This window comes from Callithrix jacchus, chromosome 2 (genome assembly GCF_049354715.1).
Source record: "Callithrix jacchus isolate 240 chromosome 2, calJac240_pri, whole genome shotgun sequence".
Taxonomy (NCBI): domain Eukaryota; kingdom Metazoa; phylum Chordata; class Mammalia; order Primates; family Cebidae; genus Callithrix; species Callithrix jacchus.
In genome coordinates this window covers 56,691,115-56,717,332 of record NC_133503.1, presented here as the reverse complement: position 1 = coordinate 56,717,332, position 26,218 = coordinate 56,691,115, and the positions used below count along the sequence as shown (strand labels likewise).

Sequence of the window (26,218 nt, the reverse complement as noted above, 5' to 3'; positions counted from 1 at the left end):
TAGGATGTCAGCAGTAATCAATATAATGTGGTTTGGTCATACAGAGACATATAGATCAAATGAATACATATAGATCAAATGAATTTATAACCTCAATGCAGTTCTAGTCCTAATCCTAGCATGCTTTTTTCACAGATATTTGTGTGTGCTGTAAATTTTATAAAATTGATAGGTACAAGCAAAGCATCTTGGATAAGCAAGACAATCTCAGAGAAGGCTGGGTGCAGTGGCTCATGCCTGTGGTCCCAGCCCCTAGGGAGGTTGAGGTGGAAGGATCGCTTGAGCTCAGGAGTTTCAGACAAGCCTGGACAACTACAGTTAGACCTCATCTCTACAAAAAATTTAAAAATCAGCTGGGCGTGGTGGTGGGCACCTGTAGTCACAGCAATTTGGGAGGCTGAGGCAGGAGGATTGCTTAAGCCCAGGACATCTAGGCTACTGTGAGCTATGATGGGGCCACTGTATTCCAGCTTCTCTGGAAAGAAAGAAAGAAAAAGAGAAAGGGAGGGAGGGAAGGAGGGAAAGAAGGAAGAAAGCAAGGAAAGAACGGAGGGAGGGAAGGAGAGGAGAGGGGAGGAGAGGAAAGGGGAAAGGAAAGAGGAAAGGAAAGGAAAGAAAAGAGGAAGGGAAGGGAAGGGAGGGGAAGGGAGGGGAGGGGAGGGGAGGGGGGCGGAGCTAGCCAGGTGGCTCATTCCTGTAATCCTAGCACTTTGGGAAGCCAAGGCTGGTGGATCACCTGAGATCAGGAGCTCGAGACCAGCCTGGCCAACATGGTGAAACACTGTCTCTACTAAAAATACAAAAAATTAGCCAGACATGGTGAACACCTGTAATCCCAGCTACTCAGGAGGCTGAGGGAAGAGAATAGCTTGAACGAAGGAGGCAGAAGTTGCAGTTAGTCAAGATTGCACCACTGCACTCCAGCCTGTACAAAAAGAGCAAAACTTTGAAAAAGGAAAGAAAGAAGGATCAGGTCTGATGCCTCAAGGATCAGACACGGGAAAAAAAGAATAAAAAAAGAAAAGGAAGGAAGGAAGGAAGGAAGGAAGGGACTTGGATTCTTACTATCTGACTGAAAGACTTCTAAAGGTGTGGTAGGCTGGGCGCAGTGGCTAAACCTGTAATCCCAACACTTTGGGAGGCTAAGGTGGGAGGATTGTTTGAGCTTTTTTGTTTCTTTTAAATTTTAAAAAATAGAGATGGGGGTCTTACTAGTCGCCCAGGCTGGTCTTGAACTCCTGACCTCAAGTAATCCTCCTGCCTCAGCCTCCCAAAGTGCTGGGATTACAGGTGTGAAACCCTGTACCCAGCCAAGCCCAGGAGTTTGAGACCAGCCTGGGCAACATAGTGAGATCCCACCTTTACAAAAAATAAAATTATGGGCATGGTAGTGCATACCTGGAGTCTCAGCTACTTGGAAGGCTGAGGTGGGAGGATCACTTGCGCCCAAGAGTTCAAGGCTGTGGTGAGCCAAGATTGTGCCACTACACTCCAGCCTGAGTGGCAGAGTGAGAACCTGTCTCTAAATAAATACATACATAAAGCAGCAGTAATCAAGGTAATGTGGTATTGTCATACAGAGACACAAATAGATCAATGGAACAGAACAGAGAGCCAAGAATTAACTCACTCACAGATGGTTAATTGATTTTTAATAAACATGGCAAGGTAATTTAATTGTGTAAAGGATTAATTCAATTAATCTCATTAAATGAATGAATGTGGATTTGAAGAAAAAAGTGAACCTCAACTCTTCCCAGATTCCACAGACAAATATTAACCCAGATCATAGGCCTAAACATAAAAGTTGGCCAGGCACAGTGGCTCACGCCTGTAATCCCAGCACTTTGGGAGGCCAAGGCTGGAGGATCGCTTGAGACTGGGAGTATGAGACCAGTCTGGGCAACATACGAAGATGACACCTCTAAAGAAATTTAAAAATTAAAAAAAAAAAAAGGTAAAATAGCCAGGTGTGGTGGTGGGTGCTTGTAATTCCAGCTACTCTGGAGGGTGAGGCAGGAGAATCGCTTGAACCCAGGAGGTGGTGGCTGCAGTGAGCTGAGATCGTGCCATTGCACTCCAGCCTGGGCGACAAGAGCAAGATCCAACTCAAAAAAAATTTTTTTTTTTTTAAATTAGCAGGCAGAGGGGTACATACCTGTAGACTCAGCTACTTAGAAGGCCAAGGCAGGAGGATCCCTTGAGCCCAGGAGTTCAAGACCAGCTTGGGCAACATAGGGAGACTTGGTCTCTACAAATAATTTTTTAAAAGGCCAGACACAATAGCTCACACCTGTAATCCCAGCACTTTGGGAGGCTGAGGCAGGCAGATCACTTGTCAGGAGTTTGAGACCAGCCTGGTCTACACAATGAAACCCTGTCTTTACTAAAAATGCAGAAAAAAATTGTCTCAGCTACTCAGGAGGCTGAGGTGGGAGGATCACTTGAGCCCAGGAGGCAGAGGTTGCAGTGATTTGAGATTGCCACACTACATTCCAGCCTAGGCAACAGAGCGAGACTTGGTCTCAAAATAATAATAATTAGCTGGGTATCATGGCACATGCCTGTGGTTCCAGCTACTCAGAGACTGAGGGAGGAGGACCACCTGAGCCCAGAAGGTTGAGGCTGCAGTGAGCTATAACTGCACCACTGCACGCCAGCCTAGGCAACAGAGTTAAGACACTGTCTCTGAAAAAGAAAGAAAAAGACTTGCACAAGTATGTACACAGCAGTTTCATTTATAATAGCCAGAGGTACATTTTGGGAGACCAAGGTGGGTGGATCACTGAAGTCAGGAGTTCAAGACCAGCCTGTCCAATGTGGTGAAACCCCGTCTCTACTAAAAATACAAAAATTAGCTGAGTGTGGTTGTGTGTGCCTATAATCCCAGCTACTCAGGAGGCTGAGGCAGCAGAATCATTTGAACCCCAGAGGTGGGGGTTGCAGTGAGCTGCGATGGTGCCATTGCACTCCAGCCTGGGTGACAGAGTGAGACTCTGTCTCAAAGAAAAAAAAAAAAAAAAAAAACAATAGCCAGAGGTTGGAAACAAGCCAGAGGTTCATGAACAGCCAACAGATTAAAAAATTGTTCCACGCTCATACAACGGATACTTCTCAGCAGTAAAAAGGAGCAAACTACAGATACAAACAACAAGAATAAACCTCACAAACAGCATGCCAGCTGGGCGAGGTCACTCATGCCTGTAATCTCAGCACTTTGCGAGGCAGAGGTGAGAGGATTGCTTGAGGCCAGGTGATGGGCCTCAAGAAAAATAAAAAGAGAAAAGAAGAAAGAAAGAATATGCTGAGTGAAAGTAGACAGACATAAAATAAATACATTCCTCCATGCATATAAAATTCTACAGTAGGCAGGGCTGGGTGCAGTGGCTCACGCCTGTAATTCCAGCACTTTGGAAGGCTGAGGTGGGTGGATCACAAGGTCAGGAGATCAAGATCATCTTGGCCAACATGGTGAAACCCCGTCTCTACTAAAAATACAAAAATTACCCAGGCATGGTGGCGCGTGCCTGTAATCCCAGCTACTCAAGAGGCTGAGGGTGGAGAATCACTTGAACTCGGGAGGTGGGGTTGCAGTGAGCAGAGGTGGCATCACTGCACTCCAGTCTGAGTGATAGAGTGAGACCTTGTCTCAAAAAAAAGAAAAGAAATCACTATAGTGGTTGTTACTATGGAGGAGGGCATGGGGGAATTTTGCCGGTGACAGAAATGTTCTGTCTGTTGATAAGGGTCACACTGGTGTATGCAGCTGTCAAGATTCTTTAATTTGTAGCACATAAGATCTCTGCATTCTGGTGGGTGTGATGGATCATGCCTGTAATGCCAACACTTTGAGAGGCCAAGACAGGCAGATTGCTTAAGATCAGGAGTTCGAGACCAGCCTGGGCAACATAGGGAGACCCTAAAAAACGTTAGCAAGGCATGGTGGTGTGCACCTGTGTTCCCAGCTAGTTGCAAGGCTGAGGAGGGAGGATCACTTGAGCTCAGGAGGTGGAGGTTGCAGTGAGCCGTAACTGCATCCCAGCACTCCAGCCTGGGTGACAGAGCAAGACCCTGTCTCAAAAAAAAAAAACAAAAAAACAAAAAAACCCCCTGCAATTTCCTTATGTAAAGTGCACTTTAATAAATTGCTAGCCAAAAATCTCCCATGTATTTGGAAATGTAAAATAACCTATAATGAAATTACAGACTCTTTGGAACTGACAATAAAAGTTCTACTTATCAGAACTCAAGGGAAGCAGACAGAGAGAGCAATGGCTGGAGGGAAACGTATAATCTGAAGTGCACATATAAGAAAACATGAAAGACTAAAAATTAATTAGCTCAGGGTCGATTCTAGATGTTAGTTAAAGAATCACAGAGTCGGGCCGGGCGCAGCGGCTCATGCCTATAATCCCAGCACTTTGGGAGGCCGAGGCAGGTGGATCACGAGGTCAAGAGATCGAGACCATCCTGGTCAATGAGGTGAAACCCCGTCTCTACTAAAAATACAAAAATTAGATGGGCATGGTGGTGCGCGCCTGTAGTCCCAGCTACTCGGGAGGCTGAGGCAGGAGAATTGCTTGAACCCAGGAGGGGGAGGTTGCGGTGAGCCGAGATTGTGCCATTGCACTCCAGTCTGGGTAACAACAGCGAAACTCCGTCTCAAAAAAAAAAAAAAAAAAAAAGAATCACAGAGTCAGCCGGGTGTGGTGGCTCACGCCTGTAATCCAAGCACTTTGGAGGCCAAGGCAGGTGGATCACCTGAGGTCGGGAGTTCAAGACCAGCCTGACCAACATGGTGAAACCCCCGTCTTAAAAAAAAAAAAAGAATCATAGAGTCAACCCCTTTATTATATCTTAAAAAAAAAAAGTATACAAAAGTCCTCTCTTAGCTAATTAGGAATATAAAGGAACTTTCTCAAGCAAATAAAAGGATATCTTTTTCTTTTTTTTTTTTTAAAGATGGGGTTTCACCATGATGGCCAGGCTGGTCTTGAACTCCTGACCTCAGGTGATCCTCCCACCTCAGCTTCCCAAAATGCTAGGATTACAGGCATGAGCCACCGTGCCCAGCTAAAAGGATATCTTGTTAAAAATAAAAAATAAAAAGAGGAAAAGAAAAACCCTAGAGCAACCATTAAACCATTGAATGTATTTGAATGAAATACATTCAAAATTATTCACTTTAAAATGATGCCTGTTTTAATGAAAACTATTATACTCTGTATTTAAGGATCTAGCTAAAGCAAGAAGGCAAATACAAACAGTGGAATTAAGACTGGGAAGGGGCCAGGCTCGGTGGCTCACGCCTGTAATCTTAGCACTTTAGGAGGCTGAGACAGAGAGATTGCCTGAGCTCAGAAGTTTGAGACCCATCTGGGCAACATGGTGAAACTCCAACTCTACCAAAAAATACAAAAAAATTAGCCGGGCATGGTGGCATGTGCCTGTAGTCCCAGCTACTTGGAGACTGAGGCATGAGAATTACTTGAACCTGGGAGGCAGAGGTTACAGTGAGCTGAGATTGCGCCACTGCACTCCAGCCTGGGAGACAGAGCAACACTCTGTTTCAAAAAAAAAAAAAAAAAATACTGAGAAGGAAGAAATAAAATAATTGCTAATCTCAAATAACAGGATTGACCCCAACCCCATAAAATATATAAACTAACTGTTAGAACAAGAGAATTCAGCAGGATTTTTGGATTCAAAAGCAACATACTGGCAGGGTGTGGTGGTTCATGCCTGTAATTTCAGCACTTTGGGAGGCTGAGGCAGGAGGATCACTTGAGGCTGGGAGTTTGAGATCAGGAGTTTGAGACTACCCTGGGAAACAGAGCAAGACCTTTTATATATATACACATACATATACATAAAATTTTTTTTTTTTGGAGGTAAGATCTATCTGTTACCCAGGCTGGACTACACTGGCACAATTCCAGCTCACTGCAGCCTCAACCTTTCAGAGCTCAGGTGATCCTCCAACCTCAGCCTCACCAGTAGCTGGAACCATAGGCACATGTCACCACACCTGTTTTTTAAAAAATATTTCTAGAAAAAAAAATATTTCTAGAGACTAGGTCTTGCTATGTTGTCCTGACTGGTCTCCTGGGCTCAAGCAATCTTCCCGGCTCAGCCTCTCAAAGTGCTGGGATTACAGGCATGAGCTACGAGCCACACCACTGTACCCAGCCTTATTTTTTTTAATCGAAAAAATTTTTTCAGATAAGAACATGTCGTCGACAACAACAAATTTTTTCTTTTTTTGAGACAGAGCCTCGCTCTGTCACCCAGGCTGGAGTGCAGTAGCGTGATCCTGGCTCACTGAAACCTCTGCCTCCTGGGTTCAAGCGATCTTCTCCCCAAAGTGCTGGGATTACAGGCGTGAACCACTGTGCCTGGCCAGCAAAAAATTTTTAAAGAGTAGCATACAGCTGGGTGCGGTGGCTCACGCCTGTAAATCCCAGCACATTGGGAGGCCGAGGCGGGTGGATCACCTGAGGTCAGGAGTTTGAGACCAGCCTGACCAACATGGAGAAACCTGTCTCTACTAAAAATACAAAATTAGCCAGGTGTGGTGGCACATGCCTGTAATCCCAGCTACTCGGAAAGGAGAATCACTGAGGCAGGAGAATCACTTGAACCCAGGAGGCAGAGGTTTCAGTGAGCTGAGATCATGTCATTGCACTCCAGCCTTGGCAACAAGACTGAAACTCAATCTGGAAAAAAAAGAGTAGCATACAAAAATCAATAGTGTGCAATCAGTAAGAAATATCAATCACCATAACAACAAACTATCGAATATTTAGGAATAACTCCAAAACAGGAAATATATTTTATGAAGAAAATTATAAAACTTTAAGGAAGATATAAAGAAATGAAGGCCTAGAACTTGTTCACAGATAGCAAGATTCAATATATTCAAAATGACAATCGACCTCAAATTGATGTATAAAATTAATGTAATTTCAGTTTTTTAAAAAATCTCATCAGGAAATTATCAAGCTAATTCTAAATCCATATGAAAGAGTATAGAATCAAGATTAGCCAAAGCAATTTTGAAGAAGAAAGATAAGGAGAATTTTCACTACCAGATATCAGAAATTATTATGCTATAATATTTAAAACAGGCAGAATTAGATATATTAGAACAGATAAATAAGAACATGTAGATTTATTTTTTAAAAGAACAGAATAGAGAGCCCAGAAACAGAATCATCTATTTTCGTACTTGGTAGATATCAGAGATTGGCACTTCCGTATCACTGGGAAACACCATTTATTGAACAAATAATGTTCTACAATTGGCTATTTTAAGAGAAAATAAAAATTAGACCCATCTTGCACACCAAAAGTACAAACGGAAAATTTGAATTTAATTATATATCTACATATGAAAAGCTAGACTACAAAACTTTTAGAGAAAAATAGCTTTATGACCAGAGTAGGAAAGAGCTTTTTTTTTTTTTTAGTTTTTAAATTTTATTTTTCCCTGTTTCTGTTCTTTTAATGATTACTCTAGGACACTCTATATTTTTACAGGTTCCTTTAGGAACTGCTGCATGCATACTTTGTCAAACTCTAAAACTAGGCTCATGCCTGTAATCCCAGCACTTTGTGGGGCGGAGGAGGGCGGATCACTTGAGGTCAGGAGTTTAAGACCAGCTTGGCCAACATAGTGAAACCCTGTCTACTAATGATACGAAAGTTAGCCAGACACAGTGGCATATGTTTGTAGTCCTGGCTACTTAGGCAGCTACGGCAAAAGAATTGCTTGAACTTGGAGGGTGGAGGTTGCAGTGACTCAAGATTGTGCCACCGCACTCCAGCCTGGGTAACAGAGGGAGACTCCATCTCAAAAAACAAACAAAAACCCTCTAAAACTAATGAGTATTCTTGGCTGGGTAAAGTGGCTCATGGTTGTAATCCCAGCACTTTGGAAGGCCAAGCCAGGAGGATCACTTGAGGCCAGGAATTCCAGATCAGCCTGGGTAACATAGCAAGATGCTGTCTCTGAAGATTAGCCAGGTGTGGTGGCACGCATCTCCAGCTACTCAAGAAGCTGAGCAGGGAGGAATACTAGAGCCCAAGAGGTTGGGGCTGCAGTGAGCTGTGATCACGCCACTGCACTCCAACCTGGGTGACAGAGCCAGATATTCTCTCAAAAAAAAAAAGGAAAAAGGAATTTTATTTGATAGGCCAGGAGCAGTGGCTCACACGAGGATAAGGCAGGAGGATCATTTGAGGCCAGGAGTTTGAGACCAGCCTGGTAAACATGGCAAAACCCCTTCTACTACTAAAAATACAAAAGTACTTCTCTACTAAAAATAAAAAAATTAGCTGAGTGTGGTGGCAGGTGCCTGTAATCCCAGCTACTTGGGAGGCTGAGGCAGGAAAATTGCTTGAACCCAGGAAGCAGAGGTTGCAGTTAGCTGAAATCGTCACCACTACACTCCAACCTGGGCAACATGAAGGAGATTCTGTCTCAAAAACAAACCAAACCAGGCTAGGTGCAGTGGCTTACACCTGCAGTCCTAGCATTTGGGGAGGCTGAGATGGGAGGACTGCTTGAGCCCAGGAGTTAGAGGCTGCAGTGAGCCATGTTCTCGCCACTGCATTCTAGCCTGGGCAACACAGGCAAGACCCTGTCTCAAAAGCAGCATCCAAAAACTAAAAACAAGGATGGGCAAGGCTCAGTGGCTCACGCCTGTAATCCCAGCACTTTGGAGTCTGAGGCGGGCACATCACCTGAGGTCAGGAGTTTGATACCAGTCTGGCTGTGGGAAGTAGAAAAGTTCCTTTTTAAAGTTTCCTTTCTTAAAGAACAAGTGTGTTAATAAGTTTGTTAAGCCCTATCCTATGTAGCTGTTAGACATGCCATGCTCACAGGCACACAGTACATTCTATGTCCTTGTCCTTTAACCAAGATATCTGTGCTGGACATGTTCACAGGCATGTCCCAGCTCTCCATTGCTTTTACCTGTTTAGACAAGTTTTAAGTTGTGGCCAGGTGCGGTGGCTCGCGCCTGTAATCCCAGCACTTTGGGAGTTTGAGGTGGGCAGAGCACAAGGTCAAGAGATCAGGACCATCCTGGCCAACATGGTGAAACCCCATCTCTACTAAAAATACAAAAATTAGCCGGGTGTGGTGGCATGCGCCTGTGGTCCCAGCTACTCAAGAGGCTGAGGCGGAAGAATCACTTGAACCCAGGAGGCAGAGGTTGCAGTGAGCCAAGATTGCGCCACTGCACTCCAGCAGAGCAAGACTCTGTCTCAAAAAAAAAAAAGAGAGAGAGAGAGAAGTTTTAAGTTGTTAGCCAATTGGGTTTTTTTAGATTGTGAGGTCTGGCTCCAGCCAACGGAGATCAGACACAGCAGTTAAGGACGACCCCAAAAGCGTAAGGGAGACATTTGTGTGTTTTCCTTTATTCACTGTACTCTTGTGACATGATGGCTAGTGAGAGTACCCTTCCTGCAGTCCAGGAAGTAAAAATTGCGTTGCTGAAACATCCTTTGTCTCAGTGCTGATATTTCTTTGCAGCACCAAGATCTATTTCCAACATCTATTTCCAACACTGGCCAAAATGGTGAAACCCTGTCTCTATTAAAAATACAAAAATTAACTGGGCGTGGTGGACTGCACCTGTAATCCCAGCTACTCGGGAGGCTGAGGCAGGAGAATCACTTGAACCCAGGAGGTGGAGGTTGCAGTGAGCTGAGATCGTGCCATTGCACTCCAGCCTGAGTGACAGAGCGAGACCCCATCTCAAAAATAATAATAATAATATAAATAAATGATATAAATAAATTAAAACATCGATGGAGTCCTATTTGGTGGATGGGCTAAAGTTTGTCACCCTCTGTTGTGGGCTATAAAAATTACTCAATTTTCTCTCATCTCCACTTACATGATACTTTTGTCATGTACTATAATTCTATCCGTAATAAAACCCCTGAGATTATTGTTACTAATAGGTGCAATCAGTGGTTTTCAGATTTATTCATCTTGTGTGTTCAACAATTCTTTTTTCATTCCAGACTTACTGCCTGGGTTTGCTTTTTTCTATCTAAAGTGCATTTATTTATTTAGTTTAATTTATTATTATTATTATTATTATTATTATTATTATTTTGAAACAGAGTTTCACTGTTGTTGCCTGGGGTGGAGTGCCCTGGCATGATCTTGGCTCATTGCAACCTCCGCCTTCCGGCTTCAAGCGATTCTCCTGCCTCAGCCTCCTGAGTAGCTGGGATTACAGGCACCTGCCCCCATGCCCAGCTAATTTTTGTATTTTTAGTAAAGATGGGTTTCACCATGTTGAAACCCCTGACCTCACATGATCCACCCACCTTGGCCTCCCACAGTGCTAAGATTACAGGCATGAGCCACCACACCAGGACTTCATAATTTCAAATATTAATAATTTGGTGCTGGGCATGGTGGCTCATGCCTGTAATCCCAGCACTTTGGGAGGCCGAGACTGGTGGATCATAAGGTCAAGAGTTCAAGACCAACCTGGCCAACATGGTGAAACTCTGTCTCCACTAAAAGTACAAAAGTTAGCCAGGAATGGTGGTGGGAGCCTGTAATCCCACCTACTCTGGAGGCTGAGGCAGGAGAATTGCTTGACCCTGGAAGGCAGAGGTTGCAGTGAGCCAAAACAGAGCCATTGCACTCCAGCCTGGGTGATAAAGTGAGAGTCTGTCTCAATAATAATAATAATAATAGTAATAATAATTTGGCAATTTAGTATGACCAAACTGTATGATTAAAGACACCATGAACAAAGATGCAAGGAAGAGCCACACCCCGGGAAAATATTTTTTTATCATACATAGGGTTTGAACACTAGAAGCCAGAATTTTCAAAGAGCTCATACAGCCAGGCGTGGTGGTTCATGCCTGTAATCCCAGCACTTTGGGAGGCTGAGGCCAGCAGATCACTTGAGGTCAGGAGTTTGAGACCAGCTTGATCAACACAGACAAACCCCGTCTCTACTACAAATACAAAATTAGCTGGGTGTGGTGGCACATGCCTATAATCCTAGCACTCAGGAGGCTGAAGCAGGAGAATTGCTTGAACCTGGGAGGCAGAGACTGCCGTGAGCTGAGATGGTGCCACTGCACTCTAGCCTCGGCAACAAGAGCCAGACTCTGTCTCAAAAAAAAAAAAAAAGACAAAGCATTTGAAAGAAGCAAAGGAACCACCTTCAGGTTCAAGAGATTCTCTTGCCTCAGCCTCCTGAGTAGCTGAGATTACAGGCACCCACCACCATGCCCAGCTAATTTTTGTATTTTTAGTAGAGATGGAGTTTCACCACATTGGCCAGGCTGGTCGGGAACTCCTAACCTCAGGTAATCCACCCACACTGGCCTCCCAAAGTGCTGAGATCACAGGCATGAGCCACTGCACCCAGCTCTACAAAAAAGTTTTAAAACTAGCCAGGCATGGTGTTGTGCATCTGTAATCCCAGCTGCTTGGGTGGCTGAGTCGGGAGGATCCCCTTGAACCCAGGAGTTCAAAGCTGCAGTGAGCCATGATCACGTAACTGAACTCCAGCCTGGGTGACAGCGCAAGACCCTGTCTCAAAAAAAAAAAAGGAAAATAAAAAGAAAATCCTAGCACTTTGGGAGGCCAAGGCAGGAGGATCGCTTGAGTTCAAGAGTTCAAGCCCAGCCTGGGCAACATAGCAAGACCTCTTCTTTTTAATTTTATGAAAAAAATTTAAAAGAGTCCAGGCCCATGGTGGCTCACACCTGCAATCCCAGCATTTTGCCATGCCAAGGTGAACAGATCGGCCAACATGATGAAACCATGTCTATATCAAAAATACAAAAATTAGCAAGGCATGGTGGCACACTCCTGTAACCCCAGCTAACTGGGAGGCTGAGGTGGGACAATCGCTTGAGCCCAGGAGGTGGAGGTTGCAGTGAGCTGAGATTGTCCCACTGCACTCCAGCCTGGGCGACACAGCAAGACTCTGTCTCAAAAATAAATAAATAAATAAATAAATAAATAAATAAATAAATAAAAAGGAAAAGAAAATGCCAGCTATTAAATCCCCACTGTACCACCCATGCTTAAATGGGGAGCTGAGGCCCTGAAGGGCAGTGGACTCCAGGTGGCTCACACGTATAATCCCAGCACTTTGGGAGGCTGAGGCAGGTGGATCATCTGAGGTCCAGAGTTTGAGACCAGCCTTGCCAATGTGGTGAAATTCCACCTCTACTAAAAATCAAAAATCCAAAAATTAGCCAGGTGTGGTGGTGGCCTGTAATCCCAGTTATTTGGGAGATTGAGGTACAAGGTACAAGAATCACTTGAACTTGAGAGGCGGAGTTTGCCATGAACCAAGATTGTGCCCCTGCACTCCAGCCTGGGTGACAGAGCAAGACTCCATCTCAAAAAAAAAAAAAAAAAAGAAAAAAGAAGAGTGTTGGCTGGGGCTCACCAAGCACAGGGTCTGCCCCCTGTGTTGTCTGCATCTGAGCCATCACATCTGGCAGTCAGCAGTGGGACAGTGTCATCTCTGCCCAGCAGCTGTGGCCTGATTAGTACATTTCTGTCTGCAGAGCTTTGAGCCTGGTTTTCTAGCCCTCCTGGAGATTTTAGATCGTTTTATTAATTTCATTTTCTGCTTGAATCAGACATCTACTTACATCAGAGAAATGCAAATTCAAACAACATGATACCCTTTCACGCACAGCAGATAAGGAGAAACAGCAATATTCCCACACTGCTGGAGGGAGTGTAAATTGGTACAGCTACTTTGGAGAACAATTTGTTAATGTCTAATAAATTGGAATGCAGATATCCTATGACTGGGAAATTTTACTTTTAGTCATATTCTCTAAACGATAGCTCATAGAGACACATATAAGAGCCTTCATTATAATACTATTTATAACACTCAAGAAAACAACCTACTTTTATACCGGTGTGAAATGAATAATAAATTGTGGCATATTCATGCAATGCATGAACTAGAACAGCAGCATGTATCAGAATGGACAGTTCTTGAAAACATCATTGTGGGTGAAAAAGAAAACTCCAGAAGGGTCTGTATAGTGCGGCACATCCATTTAAATTGTAAAAGAACCAAAGGAGGACAAATAAAACTGACAAAATCTGGCCGGGCAGTGGCTCACACCTGTTCTCCCAGCACTTTGGGAGGCTGAGGCAGGCAAATCGCCTGAGGTCAGGAGTTCAAGACCAGACTAGCCAATGTGTTGAAATCACATCTCTACCAAAAATACAAAATTAGCCAGGCATGGTGGCACACACCTGTAATCTCAGCTACTTGGGAGGCTGAGGCAGGAGAATCACTAGAACATAGGAGGTGGAGGACATAGTGAGCCGAGATCATGCCACTACACTCCAGACTGGGTGAGACAGAGTGGGAATCTGCCTCAAAAAAAAAAATAACAGAAATAAATCTGAATAAAATTCGTGGATTGTTTATCTATGTCAACATCCTGGTCGTGATATTATTCTGTACGTTCACATCATTAGGGGAAACTAGGAAAAGTGTATTCTTTCTTTTTTTGTTGTTGTTTTTTGAGATGGAGTTTTGTTCTTGTTGCCCAGGCTGGAATGGAGTGGAGTGGCATGATGTTGGTTCACTGCAACCTCCACCTCCTGGGTTCAAGCGATTCTGTTGCCTCAGTCTCCTGAGTAGCTAGGATTACAGGCACTCACCACCATGCCTGGGTAATTTTTGTATTTTTAGTAGAGAGGGGTTTCACCATGTTGGCCAGGCTGGTCTCAAACTCCTGACCTCAAGTGATCTGCCCACATTGGCCTCCAAAAGTACTGGGATTACAGGCGTGAGCCACCGTGCCTGGCTTATTTCTTATAATGGCATATGAGTCTACTGTAAATAAATAAAAATTTCAATAAAAATACCAAGCAGGCCAGGCACGATGGCTTACGCCTGTAATCCCAGTACTTTGGGAGTCCAAGATGGGCAGATAACGAGGTCAAGAGATTGAGACCATCTTGGCCAACATGGTGAAACCCTGTCTCTACTAAATATACAAAAATTAGCTGGGCTTGGTGGTGCGTGCCTGTAATCCCAGCTACTCGGGAGGCTGAGGCAGGACAATCACTTGAACCCGGCTGCAGTAGGCCAAGATTGCGCCACTACACTCCAACCTGGTGACAGAGCGAGACTCCATCTCAATCAATCAATCAATCAATCAATATATTTACTTATAGGTACATGATGGCTTCCTCTGGGGAAGAGGGGAGAAAATGGATTTTAGGAGAGGACTTGAGCCCAGGAGTTTGAGAGCAGCCGGGGCAACATAGTGAGACCCTGGTCTCTACAAAAAATAAAAAGAAAACTAGCTGGGCGTGGTGGTGCATGCCTATAGCCCCAGCCACTGGGGAGGCTGAGGCAGGAGGGTTGCTTGAGCCCAGGAGGTCAAGGATGCTTTGAGTTGTGATTGCACCACTGCACTGCAACCTGGCTGAAAGAGTAAGGTGCTCTCTCTCAAAATAAAATGAAATAAAATAAAATAAAATAAAATAAAATCACTTGCCCAAAAGTATCTTGGATGTTGAGGCGTTCAGTTGGTATTTGAATAAACAGTATCTGGCTAGGTGCAGTGGCTCATGCCTGTAATCTCAGCACTTTGGAAGGCAGAGGTGGGCAGGTCACTTGGGGCCAGGGGTTCAAGACCAATGTGGGCAACGTGGCGAAACTCTGGTCTCTATAAAACACAGAAAAAAAAAATTAGCCAGGTGTGGTGGCTCACACTCGTAACCACAAGTACTTGGGAGGCTAAGGTCAGAGGATTGCTTGAGCCTGGGAGGTGGAGGCAGCAGTGGACCGCACTCCAGCCTGGGCAACAGAGGGATACTCTATGTCAAAAAAAAAAAAAAAGAATAGGGAAATAGGGACCATCTGATTCCTGTCCATTCCAGTCCTCTGCATTTGAAGAAGGCAAACATCATAGGGTAGAAAGTCAAATAAGACTTTGAGCAGGGCATGAGGCATACCTGTAATCCCAGCTATGGGAGCCTAAGCCAGGAAAATTACTTTCGACCAGAAGTCAAGACCAGCGTGGGAAATGTAGCAAGACGCCCCCTACCCTGATTGCCACAAAATAATAATAATAATAATAGCCGGGCCGCGCACAGTGGCTAGCCCCTGTAATCCCAGCACTTTGGGAGGCTGAGGCAGGTGGATCATAAGGTCAAGAGATCGAGACCACCCTGGTCAACATGGTGAAACCCTGTCTCTACTAAAAATACAAAAAATTAGCTGGGCATGGTGGCGCGTGCATGTAATCCCATCTACTCAGGAGGCTGAGGCAGGAGAATTGCCTGAACCCAGGAGGCAGAGGTTGCAGTGAGCCGAGATCACGCTATTGCACTCCAGCCTGGGTAGCAAGAGCGAAACTCTGTATCAAAAACATAAATAAATAAAATAATAATAATAATAGCCTTTGGGCTGGGCACAGTGGCTCATCCCTGTAATCCCAGCACTTTGGGAGGCTGCAGATGGTGGATCACCTGAAGTCAGGAGTTTGAGACTAACCTAGCTAATAAGGTGAAACCCATCTGTAATAAAAATACAAAAATTAGTCGGGCATGGTGGTGGGCACATGTAGTCCCAGCTCCTTGGGAGGCTGAGGCAAGAGAATTGCTTGAACCCAGGAGGGGGAGATTGTAGGGAGCCCAGATTGCATCACTGCACTCCAGCCTGCGTGACAGAGCAAGACTCTGTCTCAAAAAGAAAAAAAAAAAAAGAGCCTTTGGCTGAAGACAGAAGACAAAACCAGGAGGAAGTCAACGTGATCAAGCAAGACAGGCAAGTTCAGATGATTTGGGGCCACACTGGATCCTTTGGTTTTTGGTTTGTTTGTTCCTTCATTTTGTTTTGTTATTTGAGATATAGTCTTTCTTTGTTGCCCAAGCTGGAGTGCAGCGACGTGATTTCGGCTCACTGCAACCTCTCCCTCCCTTTCAAGCAATTCTCCTGCGTCAGCCTCCCAAGAAGCTGGGATTACAGGCATGTGCCACTACATGAAGCTAATGTTTGTATTTTTAGTAGACAGGGTTTTGCCATGTTGGCCAGGCTGGTCTTGAACTCCTGACCTCAGGTGATCTGCCTGCCTTGGCCTCCCACAGTATTGGGATTACAGGCGTGAGCCGCAGTTCCCGGCCCACAGTGGACCCTTTGAATCCATGGATACTCTTTGCACCTCCAAGTGCTCTGCAAGCTTGGACACAGACGTGTTTATGTTGAACATCCTGGAGAAATTACTGAGAGACTGAGAAACTCTAGAGAGAAAGCTGTTTTTTGGGTTTCCTACCATGCAAGGGATTAACAAAAGAAAGTCAAAAAGCAAGCCCACTTCACAAGCTGAAAAAGGCGGGCTAAGATCGCCATCTGTAGGTGAATTGTTTCTTCTGCCAACTCAAATTCTGACCACAGTGCCTGACATCGAAACAGGTCCAAGCTGGCTATCTCCCCGACCAGCCTGCACGCTCCACCCAGGAAAAGACAGAGGCTCTGGCTAATCTGGTATCTTGCTTAAGGTTACCCAGCAAGTGGCTGGGTGCGGTGGCTCACTGCTGTAATCCCAGCACTTTGGGAGGCTGAGGCAGGTGGATCACCTGAGGTCAGGAATTCAAGATCAGCCTGGCCAACATGGTGAAATACTGTCTCCGCTAAAAATAAAAAAAAAATTAGCTCAGCGTGGTGGCACGTGCCTGTAATCTCAGCTACTGGGAAGGCTGAGGCAGGAAAATCATTGGAACCCGAGAGGTGGAGGTTGCAGTGAGCAGAGATTGCCACTGCACACCAGCATGAGTGACAGAGTGAGACCCTGTCTCAAAAAAAAAAAAAGGCTACACAAGTTAGCAAGAGTACTACAACCAAAAATCATGACCACCAATTATTATTATTCTTTTTGAGACAGAGTCTTACTCTGTCACCTGGGCTGCAATATAGTGACGAGATCTCAGCTCACTGCAACCTCCACCTCCCAGGTTCTAGCAATTCTCCTGCCTCAGCCTACTGAGTAGCTGAGACTACTGATCTCAGGTGATCTGCCTGTTTCAGCCTCCCAAAGTGCTGGGATTACAGGCATGAGCCACTGCACCCAGCCTTAATTTAACTATCCTTTTTTTAAATTTTTTTTGAGACAGAGCCTCACTCTTTCACACAGGCTAGAGTGCAGTGGCACAATCTCGACTCACTGCAACCTCCACCTTCCAGGCTCAAGTAATTCTCCTGCCTCAGCCTCCCAAGTATATGGGACTACAGGTGCCTGCTACCACACCCAGCTAATTTTTCTATTTTTAGTAGAGACGAGTTTCACCATGTTGGCCAGGCTGGTCTTGAACTCCTGACCTCAAATGATCCACCTGCCTTAGCCTCCCAAATTGCTGGGATTATAGGCGTTAGCCACTGTGCCCAGCCATCTCAATAATTTTTAATGAACTTTTTATTTTGGAATCATTTCAGATTTGCAAAACTTAAAACGGGCCAGATGGGATGACAAATGCCTCTAGTCCCAGCTACTTAGAAGGCTGGATGGACTAAGCACAGAAGGTCAAGGCTGCAGTGAGCTATGATCGCACCATTGCACTCCAGCTCAGGTGACAGAGCAAGACCCTGTCTCAAAAGAAAATATTTGCAAACTTTTTGTGAAGATATCAGCTCCCTCTCACACAGATGGTAAGAGAGACAAACTTTTCTTCAGAGCCGAGCTGCACTTCTAGACACTCTCTGCTACTGATCCTCAGGTGACAAAACTGATTATGAGGGGTCAGGGCCATGACTGCAAGAACTGATGGTGATACAGGGGCCCCAGCACTGCAGGATCATCCCGGATCCACCAGGACCTCTGAAGTTGCAGGCTTTCAACACCAGGATGCTGGCCCAGAGCCTGTCTTTACTCAGAAGTGAGGTGGCCTCAGGACAACAGTCCGAGTATAGAGCAGCAAGTTTCTCAGTTTTGCTACAGATCCATCTCTTCAAATGCAATCTCAGGAAGAAGCTTGCTCCAGAAAATAGACACAGGCCAGGTGTGGTGGTTCACGCCTGTAATTCCAGCACTGTGGAAGGCCAAGGCAGACAATGGGTTGGCCCAGGAGTTCAAGACCAGCCTGGGCAACACAGGGAGACACTCGCTCTACTGAAAAAAAAAAAAAAAAAGAAAAAAGAAAAAAAGAAACACATATAAGAGATGCTACTCCACAAGACGTTGGACTGGAAGCCCCTTGGGCTTATCCACCAGACTTTTCTAGAAAGTTCTGAGGTGACACAACATATTTCAGAAAATACATTTCAGAAATACATTTTCTGAAATCTGTTGTGTGGTATTTTCTCAAGAGGAGTGGAGAAAAACACATTGCCCTTGACACTACTGATTTTGCATTTTAAAATTTCCTTTTTTTTTTTTTTAACATGGGGTTTCACCATGATGGCCAGGATGGTATTGAACTCCTGACCTCAGGTGATCCACCCACCTCGGCCTCCCAAAGTGCTAGGATTACAGGCCTGTAATCCTAGCCGTTCTTTTTTTTTTCTTTTTGCAACAGAGTCTCACTCTTGTCATCCAGGCTGGAGTGCAATGGCATGATCTCAGCTCACTGCAACCTTCACTTCCCAGGTTCAAGCAATTCTCTTGCCTCAGCCTCCCGAGTAGCTAGGATTACAGGTACCCACCACTAGGCCTGGCTAATTTTTGTATTATTATTATTATTTTTTTTAGTAGAGACATGTTGACCAGGCTGGTCTCGACCTCCTGACCTCAGGTAATCCACCTGCCTCAGCCTCCCAAAGTGCTGGGATTATAGGCATGAGCCACCATGCCCTGCCTAAAATTTGCTTTTGCTGTTTTTTTTTTTCCTTTCTTTTTTGAGACAGCAACTTGCTCTGTTGCCCTGGCTGGAGTGCGGTGGTGCGACTGTGGCTTGCTACAGCCTAGACTTCCTGGGCTCAAGTGATCCTCCTGCCCAGCCTCCAAGTATCTGAGGCTACAGCACGCACTCGCATTTCCAACTAACATATTTTTATTCTTTCTAGAGATCAGAATAAGAGATGTTAAGCTGAGTGTGGTGCCCCACTCCTGTAATCCCAGCACTTTGAGAGGCTGAGGCGGGCAGATCACTAGAGGCCAGGAGTTCAACACCAGCCTGGGCAACCACCACCTCTACTAAAAAGACAAAAATTAGCCAGGCATGGTGGTGTGCACCTGTAGTCCCAGATACTTGGGAGGCTGAGGCAGGAGAATTGCTTGAAACTGGGAGGCTGAGGCAGGAGAATTGCTTGAACCTGGGAGGTGAGGTTGCACTGTGCCTCTGCACTCTAGCGTGGGCGACATAGATTCAAAAAAGAAAAAGAAAGAAAGAAAAGAAAAGAAAAAAAAGAGATGTTATATTGCCCAGACTGGTCTCGAACTTCTGGACTCAAGGGATCCTCCTGCCTCAGCCTCCTGAGATAGGTCCTGAATGTCCACAAACCCGCCCAAGCTGGCCCATGGCTGACAGGTGGTGAGGTCAGAGTCTCAGTCCTCCGCGGCCCAGCATGAGGCTCCAAGGCTACACCGGGAGCCACCCCACCAGAGATCTCACCACCCTGGGCCCCAGAAGGGTCACCCTGGATCTCTGCCACCGGGTTCATGGCTCCCAAGCTCAGGGACTGGTCACTTCCCGGCTCTGAGCCTCTTTCTCAAAGACATGAAATCCCCATGCTCAGAACCTGGCTGGCCCACTTGGAAATACTTCTCATTCTGTTAATCCCACAGGAAAATAAAGGCACAGCTTTCCCATATTATCTTATCCAGACTCCCCCTAAGCCTGCAAGATAAGAAAACTGAGGCCTAGAGATGTGGAGGCTATCTCAACAGCAAGGGAGGGGTTAGCCTCGGCCCAGTCTCAGGCAGCCTCTCTCCCCAGCCACATCAGGCTTCCCCCGGGGCTCGTGCGGTGGAACAGTTTTCATTTTCATAGTTATATACTGATGTTGATGTCAGTAGAAATATAATGCACCCAGAAAACTTATAATTTCACGGAAACTATAAATTCAGCCTTAAAATGAAGTCAAGGTTTTTTAGAAAGGGTTCTGATGGAAATTAAAGTTGACCCCTGGGCTGAGAGCGTGGTGGCTCATGCCTGTAATTCCAGCACTTTGGTAGGCCAAGGCAGAAGGATCACTCTAGGCCAGGAGTTCGAGACCAGCCTGGGCTAACACAGCGAGACCTCCATCTCTAGAAACATTTTTTTTTTTTTCTGAGACAGAGTCTCACTCTTGTCACTCAGGCTGGAGTGTAGTGGGACAATCTTAGCTCACTGCAACCTCCACTTCCTGGGCTCAAGTGATTCTCCTGCCTCAGCCTCCTGAGTAGCTGGGATTATAGGCACCCACCACCACACCCAACTAATTTATGTATTTTTAGTAGAGACAGTGTTTTGCCCTGTTGGCCAGGCTGGTCTTGAACTCCAGACCTCAGGATCTGCCCCCCTCGGCCTCCCAAAGTGCTGGGATTACAGGTGTGAGCCACTGTGCCTGGCCTGGCTCACATCTGTAATCCCAGCACTTTGGGAGGCCGAGGCAGGCAGATCATGAGGTTAGGAGATGGAGACCATCCTGGCCAACATGGTGAAATCCCGTCTCTACTAAAATACATACATACACACGAATTAGCCAGGTGTGATGTTGCGTGCCTATAGTCCCAGCTACTTAGGAGGCTGAGGCAGGGGAATTGCTTGACCCGGGAGGCAGAGGTTGCAGTGAGCCGAGATCGAGCTGCTGCACTCCAGCCTGGCAACAGAGTGAGACTCCGTCTCAAAAAAAACCAAAAAAACACCCAAAACAGTAACAACAAAACAGCAGAAATTTATCCGCACAATTCTGGGGACTGGATGTCCAAAATCAAGGCGTCAGCAGGTTGGTTTCTCCTTGAAGCTCTGGGGATCTTGAGATCTACCCCAAGCCTCTTTTCTTTTTTTGAGATGGAGTTTTGCTCTTGTTGCTCAGGCTGGAGTGCAGTGGCAGGATCTCCGCTCATTGCAACCTCCAGCTCCCAGGTTCAAGTGATTCTCCTGCCTCAGCTTCCTGAGTAGCTGGGATTACAGGCGTCTGCCACCATGTCCAGCTAATTATTGTATTTTTAGTATAGATGGGGTTTTACTATGTTATTCAGGCTGGTCTCAAACTCCTGTCCTCAATGCATCTGCCTCGACCTCCCAAAGTGCTGGGATTACAGGTGTGAGCCACCATGCCTGGCCATAATTTCCCTCTGCTTTTTTTTTGAGACGGAGTTTCACTCTTGTTACCCAGGTTGGAATGCAATGGCATGATCTCGACTCACTGCAACCTCCGCCTCCTGGATTCAATTCTTCTGCCTCAGCCTCCTGAGTAGCTGGGACTACAGGCGCACGCCACCATGGCCAGCTAATTTTTGTATTTTTAGTAGAGACGGGGTTTCACCATGTTGACCAGGATGGTCTCAATCTCTTGACCTCGTGATCCACCTGCCTCGGCCTCCCAAAGTGCTGGGATTATAGGCATGAGCCACCGCACCTGGCCTTTTTTTTTTTTTTAACGGGAGTCTTGCTCTGTTGCCAGACTGGAGTGCAGTGGCGTGATCTCAGCTCACTTCAATCTCTGCCTCCTGGTTCAAGTGATTCTCCTGCCTCTGCCTCCTGAGTAGCCGGGATTACCGGTGCTGCCACTATGCCCAGCTAATTTATTGTATTTTTAGTAGAGATGAAGTTTCTCCATGTTGGCCAGGCTGGTCTCGATCTCCTGACCTCGTGATCTGCCCGCCTTGGCCTCCCAAAGTGCTGGGATTACAGGCATGAGTCACCCACCAATTTCCCTCTTCTAATAAGGACATCGGTCACTGACTTAGGGTCCACCCTTGTCCAGCTTGACTTCATCTTGATTACATCTGTGAAGACTGTTTCCAAACACAGTAGCGCGGATCCCCAGTTTCCACTATTTCAGTTACCCATGGTCAATTACGGTTGGAAAATATTACATGGCTAAGAATTTTGAGAGGGAGACACCACCAGACACCACATTCACATAACTTTTATTACAGTATATTGTTATAATTGTTCTGTTAGTTATTGCTGTTAATCTCTTTTTTTTGAGACAGAGTCTCACTCTGTCGCTCAGGCTGGAGTGTAGTGGGGTGATCTCGGCTCACTGGAACCTCCACCTCCTGGGTTCAAGATTCTCTTGCCTTAGCCTCCTGACTAGCTGGGACTACAGGTGCATGCCACCATGCCCAGCTAAGTTTTTGTATTTTTAGTGGAGACGGGGTTTCACTGTGTTAGCCAGGATGGTCTTGATCTCTAGACCTCGTGATCCACCCACCTCAGCCTCTGAAAGTGCTGAGATTACAGGTGTGAGCCATCGTACCCAGCCATCTCTTACTATGCCTAATCGTACCCAGCCATCTCTTACTATGCCTAATCTATACACTTCATTGTAAGCTTGCACATGTAAGTAAGTAACATACTGCCAGGCGTGGTGGTTCACACCTGTAATCTCAGTACTTTGGAAGGCAGAGGTGGGAGATCACCTGAGGTCAGGAGTTCAAGACCAGCCTGGCCAACATGGCAAAACCTCATCTCTACCAGACAGAAAAATTAGCTGGGCGTAGTGGCGGGCACCTGTAATCCCAGCTACTCAGGAAGCTGAGGCAGAACTGCTTGAACCTGGAAGGCAGAGGTTGCAGTGAGCAGAGATCACCCCACTGCGCTCCTGGGCTCAAGTGATTCTCCCACCTCAGCCTCCAGAGTAGATGGGACTACAAGAGCCATCACCAGGCCCAGCTAATTTCTTATTTTTATAATTTTGTTTTGTTTTTGAGACAGAGTCTTGCTGTGTCGCCCAGGCTGGAATGCAGTGGTACCATCTTGGCTCACTGCAACCTCTGCCTCCCAGGTTCGAGTGACTCTCCTCAGACTCTTGAGTAGCTGGGACTAGAGGTGCATGCCACCACACCTGGCTAATTTTTGTATTTTTAGTAGAAAGGCGGCTTCGCCTCGTTGGCCAGGCTGGTTGAACTCCTGGGCTCAAGCAGTCCTCCCAGCTTGGCCTCTCAAAGTATAAGAATTACAGGTGTGAACCACTGCACCATGCCTTAAGTTCTCCCACACTTGGGGGAGCAGAATTTGCCATCACCTTCTAAAAGCAGGAATGTCATTTATGAACCCCTTATAGACAGGTTCATGTAAACGATGTAAACATACACGGTTTACTCACCTCTGTACCCCCACCAGAGTGCCTACCACAAAGTAGGCACTCACATAATTTTGAGTATCAACGGCAGCACTTCTTAGATATATTTTCTGCACAGTTTTATCTGTAGAAAAGGCTAGGAAAGGCTGGACACAGTGGCTGACATCTGTAATCCCAGCACTTTGGGAGGCTGAGCCAGTTAGATTACTTGAGGTCAGCAGTTTGAGAACAGCCTGGCCAAAATGAACCCCATCTCTACTAATAATACAAAAATTAGCCGGGTGTGGTGGCAGGCACCCATAATCCCAGCTACTCTGGAGGCTAAGGCAAGAGAATCACTTGAACCTGGGAGGCGGAGGTTTCAGTGAGCCAAGTTCGCACCACTGCACTGCAGCCTGGGCAACAAGAATAAAACTCTTTACCTCCAAAAAAAAAGAGAAAAAAAAAAGATGGCTGGATAATATGGTGGCCTCACACCTGTAATCCCAGTACTTTGAGGCTGAGCTAGGTGGAATACAAGGTCAAGAGATCAAGACCGGCCCAGCCAACATGGTGAAACTCCATCTCTACTGAAAATACAAAAATTAGCTGGGTGTTGTGGTGGACACCTATAGTCCCAGCTACTCTGGAGGCGGAGGTTACAGTGAGCCAAGATCACACCACTGCACTCTGCACTCCAGACTGGTGACAGACGGAGATGCCGTCTCAACAAAAAAAAAAGGCTAAGGAAGTCCATTCCCCAGCAAAGTGAAGAGTGCCTCCTCTGTGCAATGCATGCCTGCCATAGAAGAGTTTTCCTTGTCTAAGAAATATGCAGTTGCCAAGCTAAAATCAGCTGTTTTCAAGCTCTTTGGTTAGTATTTGCTTCTTATTCACTGACTTGCTACCTTTTAGCATTTTCTAGAAGAAAAGAGTTGGCAGAGCCTGATGATCTAAGAAAAGCTGCAGCGGAAACTAGAAATTGGGAGGATAATTTGGTCTGGAGGTGAAACCTAGTTTGCCTTTGTGGAACTGTCCTACCAGCCACACACTAAAATGTGTCATCCAGCCACCTGGCTGGGTGTGGTGGCTCATGCCTGAAATCCTAGCACTTTGGGAGGCTGAGGTGGGATGACTGCTTGAGCCCAGGAGTCCAGGTGACACCTGGGCACCATAGTGAGACACCATCTCTTTTTTTTTTTTTAAAGCCAGAGTCTCGCTCTGTTGCCCAGACTGGAGTGCAGTGGCAGGATCTCAGCTCACTGCAACCTCCACCTCCTGGGTTCAAGCAATTCTCTGCCTCAGCCTCCTGAGTAGCTGGCGCATGCCACCACACTGGGCTAATTTTTGTATTTTTAGTAGAGATGAGGTTTTACTATCTTGGCCAGGCTGATCTCGAACTCCAGACCTCAGGTGATCCACCTGCCTTGGTCTCCCAAAGTGCTGGGATTACAGGTGGGAGCCACCGTGCCCAGCCAAGATCCCATCTCTGTTTAAAAAATGTGTTATCCCTTACTATACAGATGGAGAAACTGAGACAGAGGCATTAAGTAACCTGCCCAAAGTTACACAGCTGGCAGCATGATGAGGAGGAGTCAAACCTAGTACTAGACATGGGGAAGACACTGCTTCTTTTTTGCTCTTTTAAACACCATCAGAACACAACGGGTATGGTGGCTCATACCTATAATCCTAGCACTTTGGAAAGCTGAGGCAGGAGGATTGCTTGAGGCCAAGAGTTTGAGACCAGCCTAGGTAACTTAGTGAGATGCCATCTACAAAAATAAACAATAAAGAAATTAGCTGGGCGTGGTGGCACACACCTTCAGTCCCAGGTATTTGGGAATGTCATTTAATGCCACTGAACTGCGTATGAACTGCATATTAAAATGGCTAGGCCCTTCGAGGTGATTCACCTTAATGCTGGCACTTAGGGAGGCCGAGATGGGAGGATTCTCTTGAGGCTGGGAGGTCAGGGCTGCAGTGGAGCTGTGATTATGCCACTTCACCCTAGCCTGGGCAACAGAGTGAGCCCTGTCTCTGAAAACAAAGAAAAAACTATATGATGAAATATACATAAAATTTACCGTTTTAGCATTTTTTATTTTTGCGAGACAGGGTCCCACTATGTTGCCCAGGCTGGTTTTTAACTCCTGGACTCAAGTGATCCTCCCACCTGGGCCTCCCAAACTATTGGAAAAACAGGCTTGAGCTACCGCGCAGGGCCTAGTTATTTTAATATGCAGTTTAGTACACAGTTCAGTGGCATCAAGAACATTCACCAGGTTGTGCAACCATCACTACCGTCATCTCCAAAACGTTCTCATCCTCCCAAATTGAAGGTCTGTCCCCATTAAACACTCCCTACTTTCCTCCCCAGCAGGTACCACCTGTTTTATTGATTTAATTTTGGTAGAGACGAGGGCTGGAGGGCGGGGGGAGGCTGCGTTGGCCAGGCTGGTCTCGAACTCCCAAGCTCAAGAGATCCTCCTACCTCAACCTCCCAAAGTGCTGAGATCACAGGCGTGAGCCACCGCGTTCTTTTCTTTTCTTTTGAGACGGAGTTTCGCTCTTGTTACCCAGGCTGGAGTGCAATGGCGCGATCTCGGCTCACCGCAACCTCCGCCTCCTGGGTTCAGGCAATTCTCCTGCCTCAGCCTCCTGGGTAGCTGGGATTACAGGCACGCGCCACCATGCCCAGCTAATTTTTTGTATTTTTAGTAGAGACGGGGTTTCACCATGTTGACCAGGATGGTCTCAATCTGTTGACCTCGTGATCCACCCGCCTCGGCCTCACAAAGTGCTGGGATTACAGGCGTGGCCACCGCGCCCGGCCCACCGCGTTCTTTTCTAGTATGACGAAGACATCCCACGAGTAGTTGTCCTCCACCCCGGCAAAAAGCAAGCTAGGAGACGGAAACACCCAATATCCGTTCCGCGAGCACCAGCGGAGACCTAACCTTTCCGGTCCTCCCTGCGTCTGCCTATCACCCTATGCGGCGAAGACCCGCCCCCGCCCCCACGTG

General features: G+C 46.2%; 1 protein-coding gene across 1 annotated transcript in view; it reads right to left on the bottom strand.

Annotated features, from left to right (window-relative positions):
- The window catches only part of LOC100402907 (speedy protein E4-like), an 80,374-nt gene extending 54,184 nt beyond the window's left edge, over nt 1-26,190 (bottom strand). Inside the window, exon 1 of the mRNA XM_054251147.2 lies at nt 25,687-26,190. The gene's annotated coding sequence lies outside the window, so the exon portion shown is untranslated. The remainder of the gene's footprint in view (nt 1-25,686) is intronic.
- Nucleotides 26,191-26,218: the final 28 nt, after the last annotated feature.